The sequence below is a fragment of the Saimiri boliviensis genome, chromosome 19 (assembly GCF_048565385.1).
Source record: "Saimiri boliviensis isolate mSaiBol1 chromosome 19, mSaiBol1.pri, whole genome shotgun sequence".
Classification (NCBI taxonomy): Eukaryota; Metazoa; Chordata; class Mammalia; order Primates; family Cebidae; genus Saimiri; species Saimiri boliviensis.
This window is the reverse complement of record NC_133467.1, coordinates 43,075,588-43,095,591: the sequence shown is the minus strand read 5'-3', so window position 1 is coordinate 43,095,591 and position 20,004 is coordinate 43,075,588.

The window sequence follows — 20,004 nt, the reverse complement described above, 5'->3', positions numbered from 1 at the left end:
TACTGCTAACTCTTATATGCGTCTCTAGGGCTGGAAATGACGGTTTCTGCATTCTACAAAGAAAGGGTTTCTGAACTGCTGCAAACACACATCAGTTTAACTCTGGAAGTTGAATACACACATTGACAACCATTCTGCTAGATAGCTCCGTTTTGGTTTTAGAGCAAGGTATTTCTCTTTACAGCCTGTTCTCCCATCCACTCTGGAATATCCAAACGCAGCTTTTAGAAGAAACGTGTTTCTTCCTCGCTGAATCTAAACATAGATGCAACTTCCTAAAAGGAACCAACACACAGAAGATGAGTTCGTAAGAAGCGGGTGTTCTGTGTTTTAAACGCATTCTTACTGCTAACTCTTATATGCGTCTCTAGGGCTGGAAATGACGGTTTCTGCATTCTCCAAAGAAAGGGTTTCTGAACTGCTGCAAACACACATCAGTTTAACTCTGGAAGTTGAATACACACATTGACAACCATTCTGCTAGATAGCTCCGTTTTGGTTTTAGAGCAAGGTATTTCTCTTTACAGCCTGTTCTCCCATCCACTCTGGAATGTCCAAACGTAGCTTTTAGAAGAAACGTGTTTCTTCCTCGCTGAATCTAAACATAGATGCAACTTCCTAAAAAGAACCAACACACAGAAGATGAGTTCGTAAGAAGCGGGTGTTCTGTGTTTTAAACGCATTCTTACTGCTAACTCTTATATGCGTCTCTAGGGCTGGAAATGACGGTTTCTGCATTCTCCAAAGAAAGGGTTTCTGAACTGCTGCAAACACACATCAGTTTAACTCTGGAAGTTGAATACACACATTGACAACCATTCTGCTAGATAGCTCCGTTTTGGTTTTAGAGCAAGGTATTTCTCTTTACAGCCTGTTCTCGCATCCACTCTGGAATATCCAAACGCAGCTTTTAGAAGAAACGTGTTTCTTCCTCGCTGAATCTAAACATAGATGCAACTTCCTAAAAGGAACCAACACACAGAAGATGAGTTCGTAAGAAGCGGGTGTTCTGTGTTTTAAACGCATTCTTACTGCTAACTCTTATAAGCGTCTCTAGGGCTGGAAATGACGGTTTCTGCATTCTCCAAAGAAAGGGTTTCTGAACTGCTGCAAACACACATCAGTTTAGCTCTGGAAGTTGAATAGACACATTGACAACCATTCTGCTAGATAGCTCCGTTTTGGTTTTAGAGCAAGGTATTTTTCTTTACAGCCTGTTCTCCCATCCACTCTGGAATATCCAAACGCAGCTTTTAGAAGAAACGTGTTTCTTCCTCGCTGAATCTAAACATAGATGCAACTTCCTAAAAGGAACCAACACACAGAAGATGAGTTCGTAAGAAGCGGGTGTTCTGTGTTTTAAACGCATTCTTACTGCTAACTCTTACATGCGTCTCTAGGGCTGGAAATGACGGTTTCTGCATTCTCCAAAGAAAGGGTTTCTGAACTGCTGCAAACACACATCAGTTTAACTCTGGAAGTTGAATACACACATTGACAACCATTCTGCTAGATAGCTCCGTTTTGGTTTTAGAGCAAGGTATTTCTCTTTACAGCCTGTTCTCCCATCCACTCTGGAATATCCAAACGCAGCTTTTAGAAGAAACGTGTTTCTTCCTCGCTGAATCTAAACATAGATGCAACTTCCTAAAAGGAACCAACACACAGAAGATGAGTTCGTAAGAAGCGGGTGTTCTGTGTTTTAAACGCATTCTTACTGCTAACTCTTACATGCGTCTCTAGGGCTGGAAATGACGGTTTCTGCATTCTCCAAAGAAAGGGTTTCTGAACTGCTGCAAACACACATCAGTTTAACTCTGGAAGTTGAATACACACATTGACAACCATTCTGCTAGATAGCTCCGTTTTGGTTTTAGAGCAAGGTATTTCTCTTTACAGCCTGTTCTCCCATCCACTCTGGAATATCCAAACGCAGCTTTTAGAAGAAACGTGTTTCTTCCTCGCTGAATCTAAACATAGATGCAACTTCCTAAAAGGAACCAACACACAAGATGAGTTCGTAAGAAGCGGGTGTTCTGTGTTTTAAACGCATTCTTACTGCTAACTCTTATATGCGTCTCTAGGGCTGGAAATGACGGTTTCTGCATTCTCCAAAGAAAGGGTTTCTGAACTGCTGCAAACACACATCAGTTTAACTCTGGAAGTTGAATACACACATTGACAACCATTCTGCTAGATAGCTCCGTTTTGGTTTTAGAGCAAGGTATTTCTCTTTACAGCCTGTTCTCCCATCCACTCTGGAATATCCAAACGCAGCTTTTAGAAGAAACGTGTTTCTTCCTCGCTGAATCTAAACATAGATGCAACTTCCTAAAAGGAACCAACACACAGAAGATGAGTTCGTAAGAAGCGGGTGTTCTGTGTTTTAAACGCATTCTTACTGCTAACTCTTACATGCGTCTCTAGGGCTGGAAATGACGGTTTCTGCATTCTCCAAAGAAAGGGTTTCTGAACTGCTGCAAACACACATCAGTTTAACTCTGGAAGTTGAATACACACATTGACAACCATTCTGCTAGATAGCTCCGTTTTGGTTTTAGAGCAAGGTATTTCTCTTTACAGCCTGTTCTCCCATCCACTCTGGAATATCCAAACGCAGCTTTTAGAAGAAACGTGTTTCTTCCTCGCTGAATCTAAACATAGATGCAACTTCCTAAAAGGAACCAACACACAGAAGATGAGTTCGTAAGAAGCGGGTGTTCTGTGTTTTAAACGCATTCTTACTGCTAACTCTTATATGCGTCTCTAGGGCTGGAAATGACGGTTTCTGCATTCTCCAAAGAAAGGGTTTCTGAACTGCTGCAAACACACATCAGTTTAACTCTGGAAGTTGAATACACACATTGACAACCGTTCTGCTAGATAGCTCCGTTTTGGTTTTAGAGCAAGGTATTTCTCTTTACAGCCTGTTCTCCCATCCACTCTGGAATATCCAAACGCAGCTTTTAGAAGAAACGTGTTTCTTCCTCGCTGAATCTAAACATAGATGCAACTTCCTAAAAGGAACCAACACACAGAAGATGAGTTCGTAAGAAGCGGGTGTTCTGTGTTTTAAACGCATTCTTACTGCTAACTCTTATATGCGTCTCTAGGGCTGGAAATGACGGTTTCTGCATTCTCCAAAGAAAGGGTTTCTGAACTGCTGCAAACACACATATGTTTAATTCTGGAAGTTGAATACACACATTGAAAACCATTCTGCTAGATAGCTCCGTTTTGGTTTTAGAGCAAGGTATTTCTCTTTACAGCCTGTTCTCCCATCCACTCTGGAATATCCAAAAGCAGCTTTTAGAAGAAACGTGTTTCTTCCTCGCTGAATCTAAACATAGATGCAACTTCCTAAAAGGAACCAACACATAGAAGATGAGTTCGTAAGAAGCGGGTGTTCTGTGTTTTAAACGCATTCTTACTGCTAACTCTTATATGCATCTCTAGGGCTGGAAATGACGGTTTCTGCATTCTCCAAAGAAAGGGTTTCTGAACTGCTGAAAACACACATCAGTTTAGCTCTGGAAGTTGAATAGACACATTGACAACCATTCTGCTAGATAGCTCCGTTTTGGTTTTAGAGCAAGGTATTTCTCTTTACAGCCTGTTCTCCCATCCACTCTGGAATGTCCAAACGCAGCTTTTAGAAGAAACGTGATTCTACCTCGCTGAATCTAAACATAGATGCAATTTCCTAAAAGGAACCAACACACAGCAGATGAGTTCGTAATAAGCGGGTGTTCTGTGTTTTAAACGCATTCTTACTACTAACTCTTATAAGCGTCTCTAGGGCGGGAAAAGACGGTTTCTGCATTCTCCAAAGAAAGGGTTTCTGAACTGCTGCAAACACACAGCAGTTTAACTCTGGAACTTGAATAAACGCATTGACAACCATTCTGCTAGATAGCTCCGTTTTGGTTTTAGAGCAACGTATTTCTCTTTACAGCCTGTTTTCCCATCCACTCTGGAATGTCCAAACGCAGCTTTTAGAAGAAACGTGTTTCTACCTCGCTGAATCTAAACATAGATGGAATTTTCTAAAAGGAACCAACACACAACAGATGAGTTCGTAAGAAGCGGGTCTTCTGTGTTTTAAACGCATTCTTACTGCTAACTCTTATAAGCGTATCTAGGGCGGGAAAAGACAGTTTCTGCATTCTCCAAAGAAAGGGTTTCTGAACTGCTGCAAACACACATCAGTTTAACTCTGGAAGTTGAATACACACATTGACAACCATTCTGCTAGATAGCTCCGTTTTGGTTTTAGAGCAAGGTATTTCTCTTTACAGCCTGTTCTCCCATCCACTCTGGAATATCCAAACGCAGCTTTTAGAAGAAACGTGTTTCTTCCTCGCTGAATCTAAACATAGATGCAACTTCCTAAAAGGAACCAACACACAGAAGATGAGTTCGTAAGAAGCGGGTGTTCTGTGTTTTAAACGCATTCTTACTGCTAACTCTTACATGCGTCTCTAGGGCTGGAAATGACGGTTTCTGCATTCTCCAAAGAAAGGGTTTCTGAACTGCTGCAAACACACATCAGTTTAACTCTGGAAGTTGAATACACACATTGACAACCATTCTGCTAGATAGCTCCGTTTTGGTTTTAGAGCAAGGTATTTCTCTTTACAGCCTGTTCTCCCATCCACTCTGGAATATCCAAACGCAGCTTTTAGAAGAAACGTGTTTCTTCCTCGCTGAATCTAAACATAGATGAAACTTCCTAAAAGGAACCAACACACAGAAGATGAGTTCGTAAGAAGCGGGTGTTCTGTGTTTTAAACGCATTCTTACTGCTAACTCTTACATGCGTCTCTAGGGCTGGAAATGACGGTTTCTGCATTCTCCAAAGAAAGGGTTTCTGAACTGCTGCAAACACACATCAGTTTAACTCTGGAAGTTGAATACACACATTGACAACCATTCTGCTAGATAGCTCCGTTTTGGTTTTAGAGCAAGGTATTTCTCTTTAAAGCCTGTTCTCCCATCCACTCTGGAATATCCAAACGCAGCTTTTAGAAGAAACGTGTTTCTTCCTCGCTGAATCTAAACATAGATGCAACTTCCTAAAAGGAACCAACACACAGAAGATGAGTTCGTAAGAAGCGGGTGTTCTGTGTTTTAAACGCATTCTTACTGCTAACTCTTATATGCATCTCTAGGGCTGGAAATGACGGTTTCTGCATTCTCCAAAGAAAGGGTTTCTGAACTGCTGAAAACACACATCAGTTTAGCTCTGGAAGTTGAATAGACACATTGACAACCATTCTGCTAGATAGCTCCGTTTTGGTTTTAGAGCAAGGTATTTCTCTTTACAGCCTGTTCTCCCATCCACTCTGGAATGTCCAAACGCAGCTTTTAGAAGAAACGTGATTCTACCTCGCTGAATCTAAACATAGATGCAACTTCCTAAAAGGAACCAACACACAGCAGATGAGTTCGTAATAAGCGGGTGTTCTGTGTTTTAAACGCATTCTTACTACTAACTCTTATAAGCGTCTCTAGGGCGGGAAAAGACGGTTTCTGCATTCTCCAAAGAAAGGGTTTCTGAACTGCTGCAAACACACAGCAGTTTAACTCTGGAACTTGAATAAACGCATTGACAACCATTCTGCTAGATAGCTCCGTTTTGGTTTTAGAGCAACGTATTTCTCTTTACAGCCTGTTTTCCCATCCACTCTGGAATGTCCAAACGCAGCTTTTAGAAGAAACGTGTTTCTACCTCGCTGAATCTAAACATAGATGGAATTTTCTAAAAGGAACCAACACACAACAGATGAGTTCGTAAGAAGCGGGTCTTCTGTGTTTTAAACGCATTCTTACTGCTAACTCTTATAAGCGTCTCTAGGGCGGGAAAAGACAGTTTCTGCATTCTCCAAAGAAAGGGTTTCTGAACTGCTGCAAACACACATCAGTTTAACTCTGGAAGTTGAATACACACATTGACAACCATTCTGCTAGATAGCTCCGTTTTGGTTTTAGAGCAAGGTATTTCTCTTTACAGCCTGTTCTCCCATCCACTCTGGAATGTCCAAACGCAGCTTTTAGAAGAAACGTGTTTCTACCTCGCTGAATGTAAACATAGATGCAACTTCCTAAAAGGAACCAACACACAGCAGATGACTTCGTAAGAAGGGGGTCTTCTGTGTTTTAAACGCATTCTTACTGCTAACTCTTATAAGCGTCTCTAGGGCGGGAAAAGACTGTTTCTGCATTCTCCAAAGAAAGGGTTTCTGAACTGCTGCAAACACACATCAGTTTAACTCTGGAACCTGAATAAACACATTGAAAACCATTCTGCTAGATAGCTCCGTTTTGGTTTTAGAGCAATATATTTCTCTTTACAGCATGTTCTCCCATCCACTGTGGAATGTCCAAACGCAGCTTATAGAAGAAACGTGTTTCTACCTCGCTGAATCTAAACATAGATGCAACTTCCTAAAAGGAACCAACACACAGCAGATGAGTTCGTAAGAAGCGGGACTTCTTTGTTTTAAACGCATTCTTAAGGCTAACTCTTATATGCGTCTCTAGGGCTAGAAATGACGGTTTCTGCATTCTCCAAAGAAAGGGTTTCTGAACTGCTGCAATCACACATATGTTTATATCTGGAAGTTGAATACACACATTGACAACCATTTTGCTAGATAGCTCCGTTTTGGTTTTAGAGCAAGGTATTTCTCTTTACAGCCTGTTCTCCCATCCACTCTGGAATATCCAAACGCAGCTTTTAGAAGAAACGTGTTTCTTCCTCGCTGAATCTAAACATAGATGCAACTTCCTAAAAGGAACCAACACACAGCAGATGAGTTCGAAAGAAGCGGGTGTTCTGTGTTTTAAACGCATTCTTACTGCTAACTCTTATATGCGTCTCTAGGGCTGGAAATGACGGTTTCTGCATTCTACAAAGAAAGGGTTTCTGAACTGCTGCAAACACACATCAGTTTAACTCCGGAAGTTGAATACACACATTGACAACCATTCTGCTAGATAGCTCCGTTTTGGTTTTAGAGCAAGGTATTTCTCTTTACAGCCTGTTCTCCCATCCACTCTGGAATATCCAAACGCAGCTTTTAGAAGAAACGTGTTTCTTCCTCGCTGAATCTAAACATAGATGCAACTTCCTAAAAGGAACCAACACACAGAAGATGAGTTCGTAAGAAGCGGGTGCTCTGTGTTTTAAACGCATTCTTACTGCTAACTCTTACATGCGTCTCTAGGGCTGGAAATGACGGTTTCTGCATTCTCCAAAGAAAGGGTTTCTGAACTGCTGCAAACACACATCAGTTTAACTCTGGAAGTTGAATACACATATTGACAACCATTCTGCTAGATAACTCCGTTTTGGTTTTAGAGCAAGGTATTTCTCTTTACAGCCTGTTCTCCCATCCACTCTGGAATATCCAAACGCAGCTTTTAGAAGAAACGTGTTTCTTCCTCGCTGAATCTAAACATAGATGCAACTTCCTAAAAGGAACCAACACACAGAAGATGAGTTCGTAAGAAGCGGGTGTTCTGTGTTTTAAACGCATTCTTACTGCTAACTCTTATATGCGTCTCTAGGGCTGGAAATGACGGTTTCTGCATTCTCCAAAGAAAGGGTTTCTGAACTGCTGCAAACACACATCAGTTTAACTCTGGAAGTTGAATACACACATTGACAACCATTCTGCTAGATAGCTCCGTTTTGGTTTTAGAGCAAGGTATTTCTCTTTACAGCCTGTTCTCCCATCCACTCTGGAATATCCAAACGCAGCTTTTAGAAGAAACGTGTTTCTTCCTCGCTGAATCTAAACATAGATGCAACTTCCTAAAAGGAACCAACACACAGAAGATGAGTTCGTAAGAAGCGGGTGTTCTGTGTTTTAAACGCATTCTTACTGCTAACTCTTATATGCGTCTCTAGGGCTGGAAATGACGGTTTCTGCATTCTCCAAAGAAAGGGTTTCTGAACTGCTGCAAACACACATCAGTTTAACTCTGGAAGTTGAATACACACATTGACAACCATTCTGCTAGATAGCTCCGTTTTGGTTTTAGAGCAAGGTATTTCTCTTTACAGCCTGTTCTCCCATCCACTCTGGAATATCCAAACGCAGCTCTTAGAAGAAACGTGTTTCTGCCTCGCTGAATCTAAACATAGATGCAACTTCCTAAAAGGAACCAACACACAGCAGATGAGTTCGTAAGAAGCGGGTGTTCTGTGTTTTAAACGCATTCTTACTGCTAACTCTTATATGCGTCTCTAGGGCTGGAAATGACGGTTTCTGCATTCTCCAAAGAAAGGGTTTCTGAACTGCTGCAAACACACATATGTTTAATTCTGGAAGTTGAATACACACATTGAAAACCATTCTGCTAGATAGCTCCGTTTTGGTTTTAGAGCAAGGTATTTCTCTTTACAGCCTGTTCTCCCATCCACTCTGGAATATCCAAACGCAGCTTTTAGAAGAAACGTGTTTCTTCCTCGCTGAATCTAAACATAGATGCAACTTCCTAAAAGGAACCAACACACAGAAGATGAGTTCGTAAGAAGCGGGTGTTCTGTGTTTTAAACGCATTCTTACTGCTAACTCTTATATGCGTCTCTAGGGCTGGAAATGACGGTTTCTGCATTCTCCAAAGAAAGGGTTTCTGAACTGCTGAAAACACACATCAGTTTAGCTCTGGAAGTTGAATAGACACATTGACAACCATTCTGCTAGATAGCTCCGTTTTGGTTTTAGAGCAAGGTATTTCTCTTTACAGCCTGTTCTCCCATCCACTCTGGAATGTCCAAACGCAGCTTTTAGAAGAAACGTGATTCTACCTCGCTGAATCTAAACATAGATGCAACTTCCTAAAAGGAACCAACACACAGCAGATGAGTTCGTAAGAAGCGGGTGTTCTGTGTTTTAAACGCATTCTTACTACTAACTCTTATAAGCGTCTCTAGGGCGGGAAAAGACGGTTTCTGCATTCTCCAAAGAAAGGGTTTCTGAACTGCTGCAAACACACATCAGTTTAGCTCTGGAAGTTGAATACACACATTGACAACCATTCTGCTAGATAGCTCCGTTTTGGTTTTAGAGCAAGGTATTTCTCTTTACAGCCTGTTCTCCCATCCACTCTGGAATGTCCAAACGCAGCTTTTAGAAGAAACGTGTTTCTTCCTCGCTGAATCTAAACATATATGTAACTTCCTAAAAGGAGCCAACACACAGCGGATGAGTTCGTAATAAGCGGGTCTTCTGTGTTTTAAACGCATTCTTACTGCTAACTCTCCTAAGCGTCTCTGGGGCGGGAAAAGACTTTTTCTGCATTCTCCAAAGAAAGGGTTTCTGAACTGCTGCAAACACACATCAGTTTAACTCTGGAACCTGAATACACACATTGAAAACCATTCTGCTAGATAGCTCCGTTTTGGTTTTAGAGCAATATATTTCTCTTTACAGCCTGTTCTCCCATCCACTGTGGAATGTCCAAACGCAGCTTATAGAAGAAACGTGTTTCGACCTCGCTGAATCTAAACATAGATGCAACTTCCTAAAAGGAACCAACACACAGAAGATGAGTTCGTAAGAAGCGGGACTTCTTTGTTTTAAACGCATTCTTAAGGCTAACTCTTATATGCGTCTCTAGGGCTAGAAATGACGGTTTCTGCATTCTCCAAAGAAAGGGTTTCTGAACTGCTGCAATCACACATATGTTTATATCTGGAAGTTGAATACACACATTGACAACCATTTTGCTAGATAGCTCCGTTTTGGTTTTAGAGCAAGGTATTTCTCTTTACAGCCTGTTCTCGCATCCACTCTGGAATATCCAAACGCAGCTTTTAGAAGAAACGTGTTTCTTCCTCGCTGAATCTAAACATAGATGCAACTTCCTAAAAGGAACCAACACACAGAAGATGAGTTCGTAAGAAGCGGGTGTTCTGTGTTTTAAACGCATTCTTACTGCTAACTCTTATATGCGTCTCTAGGGCTGGAAATGACGGTTTCTGCATTCTCCAAAGAAAGGGTTTCTGAACTGCTGCAAACACACATCAGTTTAACTCTGGAAGTTGAATACACACATTGACAACCATTCTGCTAGATAGCTCCGTTTTGGTTTTAGAGCAAGGTATTTCTCTTTACAGCCTGTTCTCCCATCCACTCTGGAATATCCAAACGCAGCTTTTAGAAGAAACGTGTTTCTTCCTCGCTGAATCTAAACATAGATGCAACTTCCTAAAAGGAACCAACACACAGAAGATGAGTTCGTAAGAAGCGGGTGTTCTGTGTTTTAAACGCATTCTTACTGCTAACTCTTATATGCGTCTCTAGGGCTGGAAATGACGGTTTCTGCATTCTCCAAAGAAAGGGTTTCTGAACTGCTGCAAACACACATCAGTTTAACTCTGGAAGTTGAATACACACATTGACAACCATTCTGCTAGATAGCTCCGTTTTGGTTTTAGAGCAAGGTATTTCTCTTTACAGCCTGTTCTCCCATCCACTCTGGAATATCCAAACGCAGCTTTTAGAAGAAACGTGTTTCTTCCTCGCTGAATCTAAACATAGATGCAACTTCCTAAAAGGAACCAACACACAGAAGATGAGTTCGTAAGAAGCGGGTCTTCTGTGTTTTAAACGCATTCTTACTGCTAACTCTTATATGCGTCTCTAGGGCTGGAAATGACGGTTTCTGCATTCTCCAAAGAAAGGGTTTCTGAACTGCTGCAAACACACATCAGTTTAACTCTGGAAGTTGAATACACACATTGACAACCATTCTGCTAGATAGCTCCGTTTTGGTTTTAGAGCAAGGTATTTCTCTTTACAGCCTGTTCTCCCATCCACTCTGGAATATCCAAACGCAGCTTTTAGAAGAAACGTGTTTCTTCCTCGCTGAATCTAAACATAGATGCAACTTCCTAAAAGGAACCAACACACAGAAGATGAGTTCGTAAGAAGCGGGTGTTCTGTGTTTTAAACGCATTCTTACTGCTAACTCTTATATGCGTCTCTAGGGCTGGAAATGACGGTTTCTGCATTCTCCAAAGAAAGGGTTTCTGAACTGCTGCAAACACACATCAGTTTAACTCTGGAAGTTGAATACACACATTGACAACCATTCTGCTAGATAGCTCCGTTTTGGTTTTAGAGCAAGGTATTTCTCTTTACAGCCTGTTCTCCCATCCACTCTGGAATATCCAAACGCAGCTTTTAGAAGAAACGTGTTTCTTCCTCGCTGAATCTAAACATAGATGCAACTTCCTAAAAGGAACCAACACACAGAAGATGAGTTCGTAAGAAGCGGGTGTTCTGTGTTTTAAACGCATTCTTACTGCTAACTCTTATATGCGTCTCTAGGGCTGGAAATGACGGTTTCTGCATTCTCCAAAGAAAGGGTTTCTGAACTGCTGCAAACACACATCAGTTTAACTCTGGAAGTTGAATACACACATTGACAACCATTCTGCTAGATAGCTCCGTTTTGGTTTTAGAGCAAGGTATTTCTCTTTACAGCCTGTTCTCCCATCCACTCTGGAATGTCCAAACGTAGCTTTTAGAAGAAACGTGTTTCTTCCTCGCTGAATCTAAACATAGATGCAACTTCCTAAAAAGAACCAACACACAGCAGATGAGTTCGTAAGAAGCGGGTGTTCTGTGTTTTAAACGCATTCTTACTGCTAACTCTTATATGCGTCTCTAGGGCTGGAAATGACGGTTTCTGCATTCTCCAAAGAAAGGGTTTCTGAACTGCTGCAAACACACATCAGTTTAACTCTGGAAGTTGAATACACACATTGACAACCATTCTGCTAGATAGCTCCGTTTTGGTTTTAGAGCAAGGTATTTCTCTTTACAGCCTGTTCTCCCATCCACTCTGGAATATCCAAACGCAGGTTTTAGAAGAAACGTGTTTCTTCCTCGCTGAATCTAAACATAGATGCAACTTCCTAAAAGGAACCAACACACAGAAGATGAGTTCGTAAGAAGTGGGTGTTCTGTGTTTTAAACGCATTCTTACTGCTAACTCTTATAAGCGTCTCTAGGGCTGGAAATGACGGTTTCTGCATTCTCCAAAGAAAGGGTTTCTGAACTGCTGAAAACACACATCAGTTTAGCTCTGGAAGTTGAATAGACACATTGACAACCATTCTGCTAGATAGCTCCGTTTTGGTTTTAGAGCAAGGTATTTTTCTTTACAGCCTGTTCTCCCATCCACTCTGGAATGTCCAAACGCAGCTTTTATAAGAAACGTGTTTCTACCTCGCTGAATCTAAACATAGATGGAATTTTCTAAAAGGAACCAACACACAACAGATGAGTTCGTAAGAAGCGGGTCTTCTGTGTTTTAAACGCATTCTTACTGCTAACTCTTATAAGCGTATCTAGGGCGGGAAAAGACAGTTTCTGCATTCTCCAAAGAAAGGGTTTCTGAACTGCTGCAAACACACATCAGTTTAACTCTGGAAGTTGAATACACACATTGACAACCATTCTGCTAGATAGCTCCGTTTTGGTTTTAGAGCAAGGTATTTCTCTTTACAGCCTGTTCTCCCATCCACTCTGGAATATCCAAACGCAGCTTTTAGAAGAAACGTGTTTCTTCCTCGCTGAATCTAAACATAGATGCAACTTCCTAAAAGGAACCAACACACAGAAGATGAGTTCGTAAGAAGCGGGTGTTCTGTGTTTTAAACGCATTCTTACTGCTAACTCTTATAAGCGTCTCTAGGGCTGGAAATGACGGTTTCTGCATTCTCCAAAGAAAGGGTTTCTGAACTGCTGAAAACACACATCAGTTTAGCTCTGGAAGTTGAATAGACACATTGACAACCATTCTGCTAGATAGCTCCGTTTTGGTTTTAGAGCAAGGTATTTTTCTTTACAGCCTGTTCTCCCATCCACTCTGGAATATCCAAACGCAGCTTTTAGAAGAAACGTGTTTCTTCCTCGCTGAATCTAAACATAGATGCAACTTCCTAAAAGGAACCAACACACAGAAGATGAGTTCGTAAGAAGCGGGTGTTCTGTGTTTTAAACGCATTCTTACTGCTAACTCTTACATGCGTCTCTAGGGCTGGAAATGACGGTTTCTGCATTCTCCAAAGAAAGGGTTTCTGAACTGCTGCAAACACACATCAGTTTAACTCTGGAAGTTGAATACACACATTGACAACCATTCTGCTAGATAGCTCCGTTTTGGTTTTAGAGCAAGGTATTTCTCTTTACAGCCTGTTCTCCCATCCACTCTGGAATATCCAAACGCAGCTTTTAGAAGAAACGTGTTTCTTCCTCGCTGAATCTAAACATAGATGCAACTTCCTAAAAGGAACCAACACACAGAAGATGAGTTCGTAAGAAGCGGGTGTTCTGTGTTTTAAACGCATTCTTACTGCTAACTCTTACATGCGTCTCTAGGGCTGGAAATGACGGTTTCTGCATTCTCCAAAGAAAGGGTTTCTGAACTGCTGCAAACACACATCAGTTTAACTCTGGAAGTTGAATACACACATTGACAACCATTCTGCTAGATAGCTCCGTTTTGGTTTTAGAGCAAGGTATTTCTCTTTACAGCCTGTTCTCCCATCCACTCTGGAATATCCAAACGCAGCTTTTAGAAGAAACGTGTTTCTTCCTCGCTGAATCTAAACATAGATGCAACTTCCTAAAAGGAACCAACACACAAGATGAGTTCGTAAGAAGCGGGTGTTCTGTGTTTTAAACGCATTCTTACTGCTAACTCTTATATGCGTCTCTAGGGCTGGAAATGACGGTTTCTGCATTCTCCAAAGAAAGGGTTTCTGAACTGCTGCAAACACACATCAGTTTAACTCTGGAAGTTGAATACACACATTGACAACCATTCTGCTAGATAGCTCCGTTTTGGTTTTAGAGCAAGGTATTTCTCTTTACAGCCTGTTCTCCCATCCACTCTGGAATATCCAAACGCAGCTTTTAGAAGAAACGTGTTTCTTCCTCGCTGAATCTAAACATAGATGCAACTTCCTAAAAGGAACCAACACACAGAAGATGAGTTCGTAAGAAGCGGGTGTTCTGTGTTTTAAACGCATTCTTACTGCTAACTCTTACATGCGTCTCTAGGGCTGGAAATGACGGTTTCTGCATTCTCCAAAGAAAGGGTTTCTGAACTGCTGCAAACACACATCAGTTTAACTCTGGAAGTTGAATACACACATTGACAACCATTCTGCTAGATAGCTCCGTTTTGGTTTTAGAGCAAGGTATTTCTCTTTACAGCCTGTTCTCCCATCCACTCTGGAATATCCAAACGCAGCTTTTAGAAGAAACGTGTTTCTTCCTCGCTGAATCTAAACATAGATGCAACTTCCTAAAAGGAACCAACACACAGAAGATGAGTTCGTAAGAAGCGGGTGTTCTGTGTTTTAAACGCATTCTTACTGCTAACTCTTATATGCGTCTCTAGGGCTGGAAATGACGGTTTCTGCATTCTCCAAAGAAAGGGTTTCTGAACTGCTGCAAACACACATCAGTTTAACTCTGGAAGTTGAATACACACATTGACAACCGTTCTGCTAGATAGCTCCGTTTTGGTTTTAGAGCAAGGTATTTCTCTTTACAGCCTGTTCTCCCATCCACTCTGGAATATCCAAACGCAGCTTTTAGAAGAAACGTGTTTCTTCCTCGCTGAATCTAAACATAGATGCAACTTCCTAAAAGGAACCAACACACAGAAGATGAGTTCGTAAGAAGCGGGTGTTCTGTGTTTTAAACGCATTCTTACTGCTAACTCTTATATGCGTCTCTAGGGCTGGAAATGACGGTTTCTGCATTCTCCAAAGAAAGGGTTTCTGAACTGCTGCAAACACACATATGTTTAATTCTGGAAGTTGAATACACACATTGAAAACCATTCTGCTAGATAGCTCCGTTTTGGTTTTAGAGCAAGGTATTTCTCTTTACAGCCTGTTCTCCCATCCACTCTGGAATATCCAAAAGCAGCTTTTAGAAGAAACGTGTTTCTTCCTCGCTGAATCTAAACATAGATGCAACTTCCTAAAAGGAACCAACACATAGAAGATGAGTTCGTAAGAAGCGGGTGTTCTGTGTTTTAAACGCATTCTTACTGCTAACTCTTATATGCATCTCTAGGGCTGGAAATGACGGTTTCTGCATTCTCCAAAGAAAGGGTTTCTGAACTGCTGAAAACACACATCAGTTTAGCTCTGGAAGTTGAATAGACACATTGACAACCATTCTGCTAGATAGCTCCGTTTTGGTTTTAGAGCAAGGTATTTCTCTTTACAGCCTGTTCTCCCATCCACTCTGGAATGTCCAAACGCAGCTTTTAGAAGAAACGTGATTCTACCTCGCTGAATCTAAACATAGATGCAATTTCCTAAAAGGAACCAACACACAGCAGATGAGTTCGTAATAAGCGGGTGTTCTGTGTTTTAAACGCATTCTTACTACTAACTCTTATAAGCGTCTCTAGGGCGGGAAAAGACGGTTTCTGCATTCTCCAAAGAAAGGGTTTCTGAACTGCTGCAAACACACAGCAGTTTAACTCTGGAACTTGAATAAACGCATTGACAACCATTCTGCTAGATAGCTCCGTTTTGGTTTTAGAGCAACGTATTTCTCTTTACAGCCTGTTTTCCCATCCACTCTGGAATGTCCAAACGCAGCTTTTAGAAGAAACGTGTTTCTACCTCGCTGAATCTAAACATAGATGGAATTTTCTAAAAGGAACCAACACACAACAGATGAGTTCGTAAGAAGCGGGTCTTCTGTGTTTTAAACGCATTCTTACTGCTAACTCTTATAAGCGTATCTAGGGCGGGAAAAGACAGTTTCTGCATTCTCCAAAGAAAGGGTTTCTGAACTGCTGCAAACACACATCAGTTTAACTCTGGAAGTTGAATACACACATTGACAACCATTCTGCTAGATAGCTCCGTTTTGGTTTTAGAGCAAGGTATTTCTCTTTACAGCCTGTTCTCCCATCCACTCTGGAATATCCAAACGCAGCTTTTAGAAGAAACGTGTTTCTTCCTCGCTGAATCTAAACATAGATGCAACTTCCTAAAAGGAACCAACACACAGAAGATGAGTTCGTAAGAAGCGGGTGTTCTGTGTTTTAAACGCATTCTTACTGCTAACTCTTACATGCGTCTCTAGGGCTGGAAATGACGGTTTCTGCATTCTCCAAAGAAAGGGTTTCTGAACTGCTGCAAACACACATCAGTTTAACTCTGGAAGTTGAATACACACATTGACAACCATTCTGCTAGATAGCTCCGTTTTGGTTTTAGAGCAAGGTATTTCTCTTTACAGCCTGTTCTCCCATCCACTCTGGAATATCCAAACGCAGCTTTTAGAAGAAACGTGTTTCTTCCTCGCTGAATCTAAACATAGATGAAACTTCCTAAAAGGAACCAACACACAGAAGATGAGTTCGTAAGAAGCGGGTGTTCTGTGTTTTAAACGCATTCTTACTGCTAACTCTTACATGCGTCTCTAGGGCTGGAAATGACGGTTTCTGCATTCTCCAAAGAAAGGGTTTCTGAACTGCTGCAAACACACATCAGTTTAACTCTGGAAGTTGAATACACACATTGACAACCATTCTGCTAGATAGCTCCGTTTTGGTTTTAGAGCAAGGTATTTCTCTTTAAAGCCTGTTCTCCCATCCACTCTGGAATATCCAAACGCAGCTTTTAGAAGAAACGTGTTTCTTCCTCGCTGAATCTAAACATAGATGCAACTTCCTAAAAGGAACCAACACACAGAAGATGAGTTCGTAAGAAGCGGGTGTTCTGTGTTTTAAACGCATTCTTACTGCTAACTCTTATATGCATCTCTAGGGCTGGAAATGACGGTTTCTGCATTCTCCAAAGAAAGGGTTTCTGAACTGCTGAAAACACACATCAGTTTAGCTCTGGAAGTTGAATAGACACATTGACAACCATTCTGCTAGATAGCTCCGTTTTGGTTTTAGAGCAAGGTATTTCTCTTTACAGCCTGTTCTCCCATCCACTCTGGAATGTCCAAACGCAGCTTTTAGAAGAAACGTGATTCTACCTCGCTGAATCTAAACATAGATGCAACTTCCTAAAAGGAACCAACACACAGCAGATGAGTTCGTAATAAGCGGGTGTTCTGTGTTTTAAACGCATTCTTACTACTAACTCTTATAAGCGTCTCTAGGGCGGGAAAAGACGGTTTCTGCATTCTCCAAAGAAAGGGTTTCTGAACTGCTGCAAACACACAGCAGTTTAACTCTGGAACTTGAATAAACGCATTGACAACCATTCTGCTAGATAGCTCCGTTTTGGTTTTAGAGCAACGTATTTCTCTTTACAGCCTGTTTTCCCATCCACTCTGGAATGTCCAAACGCAGCTTTTAGAAGAAACGTGTTTCTACCTCGCTGAATCTAAACATAGATGGAATTTTCTAAAAGGAACCAACACACAACAGATGAGTTCGTAAGAAGCGGGTCTTCTGTGTTTTAAACGCATTCTTACTGCTAACTCTTATAAGCGTCTCTAGGGCGGGAAAAGACAGTTTCTGCATTCTCCAAAGAAAGGGTTTCTGAACTGCTGCAAACACACATCAGTTTAACTCTGGAAGTTGAATACACACATTGACAACCATTCTGCTAGATAGCTCCGTTTTGGTTTTAGAGCAAGGTATTTCTCTTTACAGCCTGTTCTCCCATCCACTCTGGAATGTCCAAACGCAGCTTTTAGAAGAAACGTGTTTCTACCTCGCTGAATGTAAACATAGATGCAACTTCCTAAAAGGAACCAACACACAGCAGATGACTTCGTAAGAAGGGGGTCTTCTGTGTTTTAAACGCATTCTTACTGCTAACTCTTATAAGCGTCTCTAGGGCGGGAAAAGACTGTTTCTGCATTCTCCAAAGAAAGGGTTTCTGAACTGCTGCAAACACACATCAGTTTAACTCTGGAACCTGAATAAACACATTGAAAACCATTCTGCTAGATAGCTCCGTTTTGGTTTTAGAGCAATATATTTCTCTTTACAGCATGTTCTCCCATCCACTGTGGAATGTCCAAACGCAGCTTATAGAAGAAACGTGTTTCTACCTCGCTGAATCTAAACATAGATGCAACTTCCTAAAAGGAACCAACACACAGCAGATGAGTTCGTAAGAAGCGGGACTTCTTTGTTTTAAACGCATTCTTAAGGCTAACTCTTATATGCGTCTCTAGGGCTAGAAATGACGGTTTCTGCATTCTCCAAAGAAAGGGTTTCTGAACTGCTGCAATCACACATATGTTTATATCTGGAAGTTGAATACACACATTGACAACCATTTTGCTAGATAGCTCCGTTTTGGTTTTAGAGCAAGGTATTTCTCTTTACAGCCTGTTCTCCCATCCACTCTGGAATATCCAAACGCAGCTTTTAGAAGAAACGTGTTTCTTCCTCGCTGAATCTAAACATAGATGCAACTTCCTAAAAGGAACCAACACACAGCAGATGAGTTCGAAAGAAGCGGGTGTTCTGTGTTTTAAACGCATTCTTACTGCTAACTCTTATATGCGTCTCTAGGGCTGGAAATGACGGTTTCTGCATTCTCCAAAGAAAGGGTTTCTGAACTGCTGCAAACACACATCAGTTTAACTCCGGAAGTTGAATACACACATTGACAACCATTCTGCTAGATAGCTCCGTTTTGGTTTTAGAGCAAGGTATTTCTCTTTACAGCCTGTTCTCCCATCCACTCTGGAATATCCAAACGCAGCTTTTAGAAGAAACGTGTTTCTTCCTCGCTGAATCTAAACATAGATGCAACTTCCTAAAAGGAACCAACACACAGAAGATGAGTTCGTAAGAAGCGGGTGCTCTGTGTTTTAAACGCATTCTTACTGCTAACTCTTACATGCGTCTCTAGGGCTGGAAATGACGGTTTCTGCATTCTCCAAAGAAAGGGTTTCTGAACTGCTGCAAACACACATCAGTTTAACTCTGGAAGTTGAATACACATATTGACAACCATTCTGCTAGATAACTCCGTTTTGGTTTTAGAGCAAGGTATTTCTCTTTACAGCCTGTTCTCCCATCCACTCTGGAATATCCAAACGCAGCTTTTAGAAGAAACGTGTTTCTTCCTCGCTGAATCTAAACATAGATGCAACTTCCTAAAAGGAACCAACACACAGAAGATGAGTTCGTAAGAAGCGGGTGTTCTGTGTTTTAAACGCATTCTTACTGCTAACTCTTATATGCGTCTCTAGGGCTGGAAATGACGGTTTCTGCATTCTCCAAAGAAAGGGTTTCTGAACTGCTGCAAACACACATCAGTTTAACTCTGGAAGTTGAATACACACATTGACAACCATTCTGCTAGATAGCTCCGTTTTGGTTTTAGAGCAAGGTATTTCTCTTTACAGCCTGTTCTCCCATCCACTCTGGAATATCCAAACGCAGCTTTTAGAAGAAACGTGTTTCTTCCTCGCTGAATCTAAACATAGATGCAACTTCCTAAAAGGAACCAACACACAGAAGATGAGTTCGTAAGAAGCGGGTGTTCTGTGTTTTAAACGCATTCTTACTGCTAACTCTTATATGCGTCTCTAGGGCTGGAAATGACGGTTTCTGCATTCTCCAAAGAAAGGGTTTCTGAACTGCTGCAAACACACATCAGTTTAACTCTGGAAGTTGAATACACACATTGACAACCATTCTGCTAGATAGCTCCGTTTTGGTTTTAGAGCAAGGTATTTCTCTTTACAGCCTGTTCTCCCATCCACTCTGGAATATCCAAACGCAGCTCTTAGAAGAAACGTGTTTCTGCCTCGCTGAATCTAAACATAGATGCAACTTCCTAAAAGGAACCAACACACAGCAGATGAGTTCGTAAGAAGCGGGTGTTCTGTGTTTTAAACGCATTCTTACTGCTAACTCTTATATGCGTCTCTAGGGCTGGAAATGACGGTTTCTGCATTCTCCAAAGAAAGGGTTTCTGAACTGCTGCAAACACACATATGTTTAATTCTGGAAGTTGAA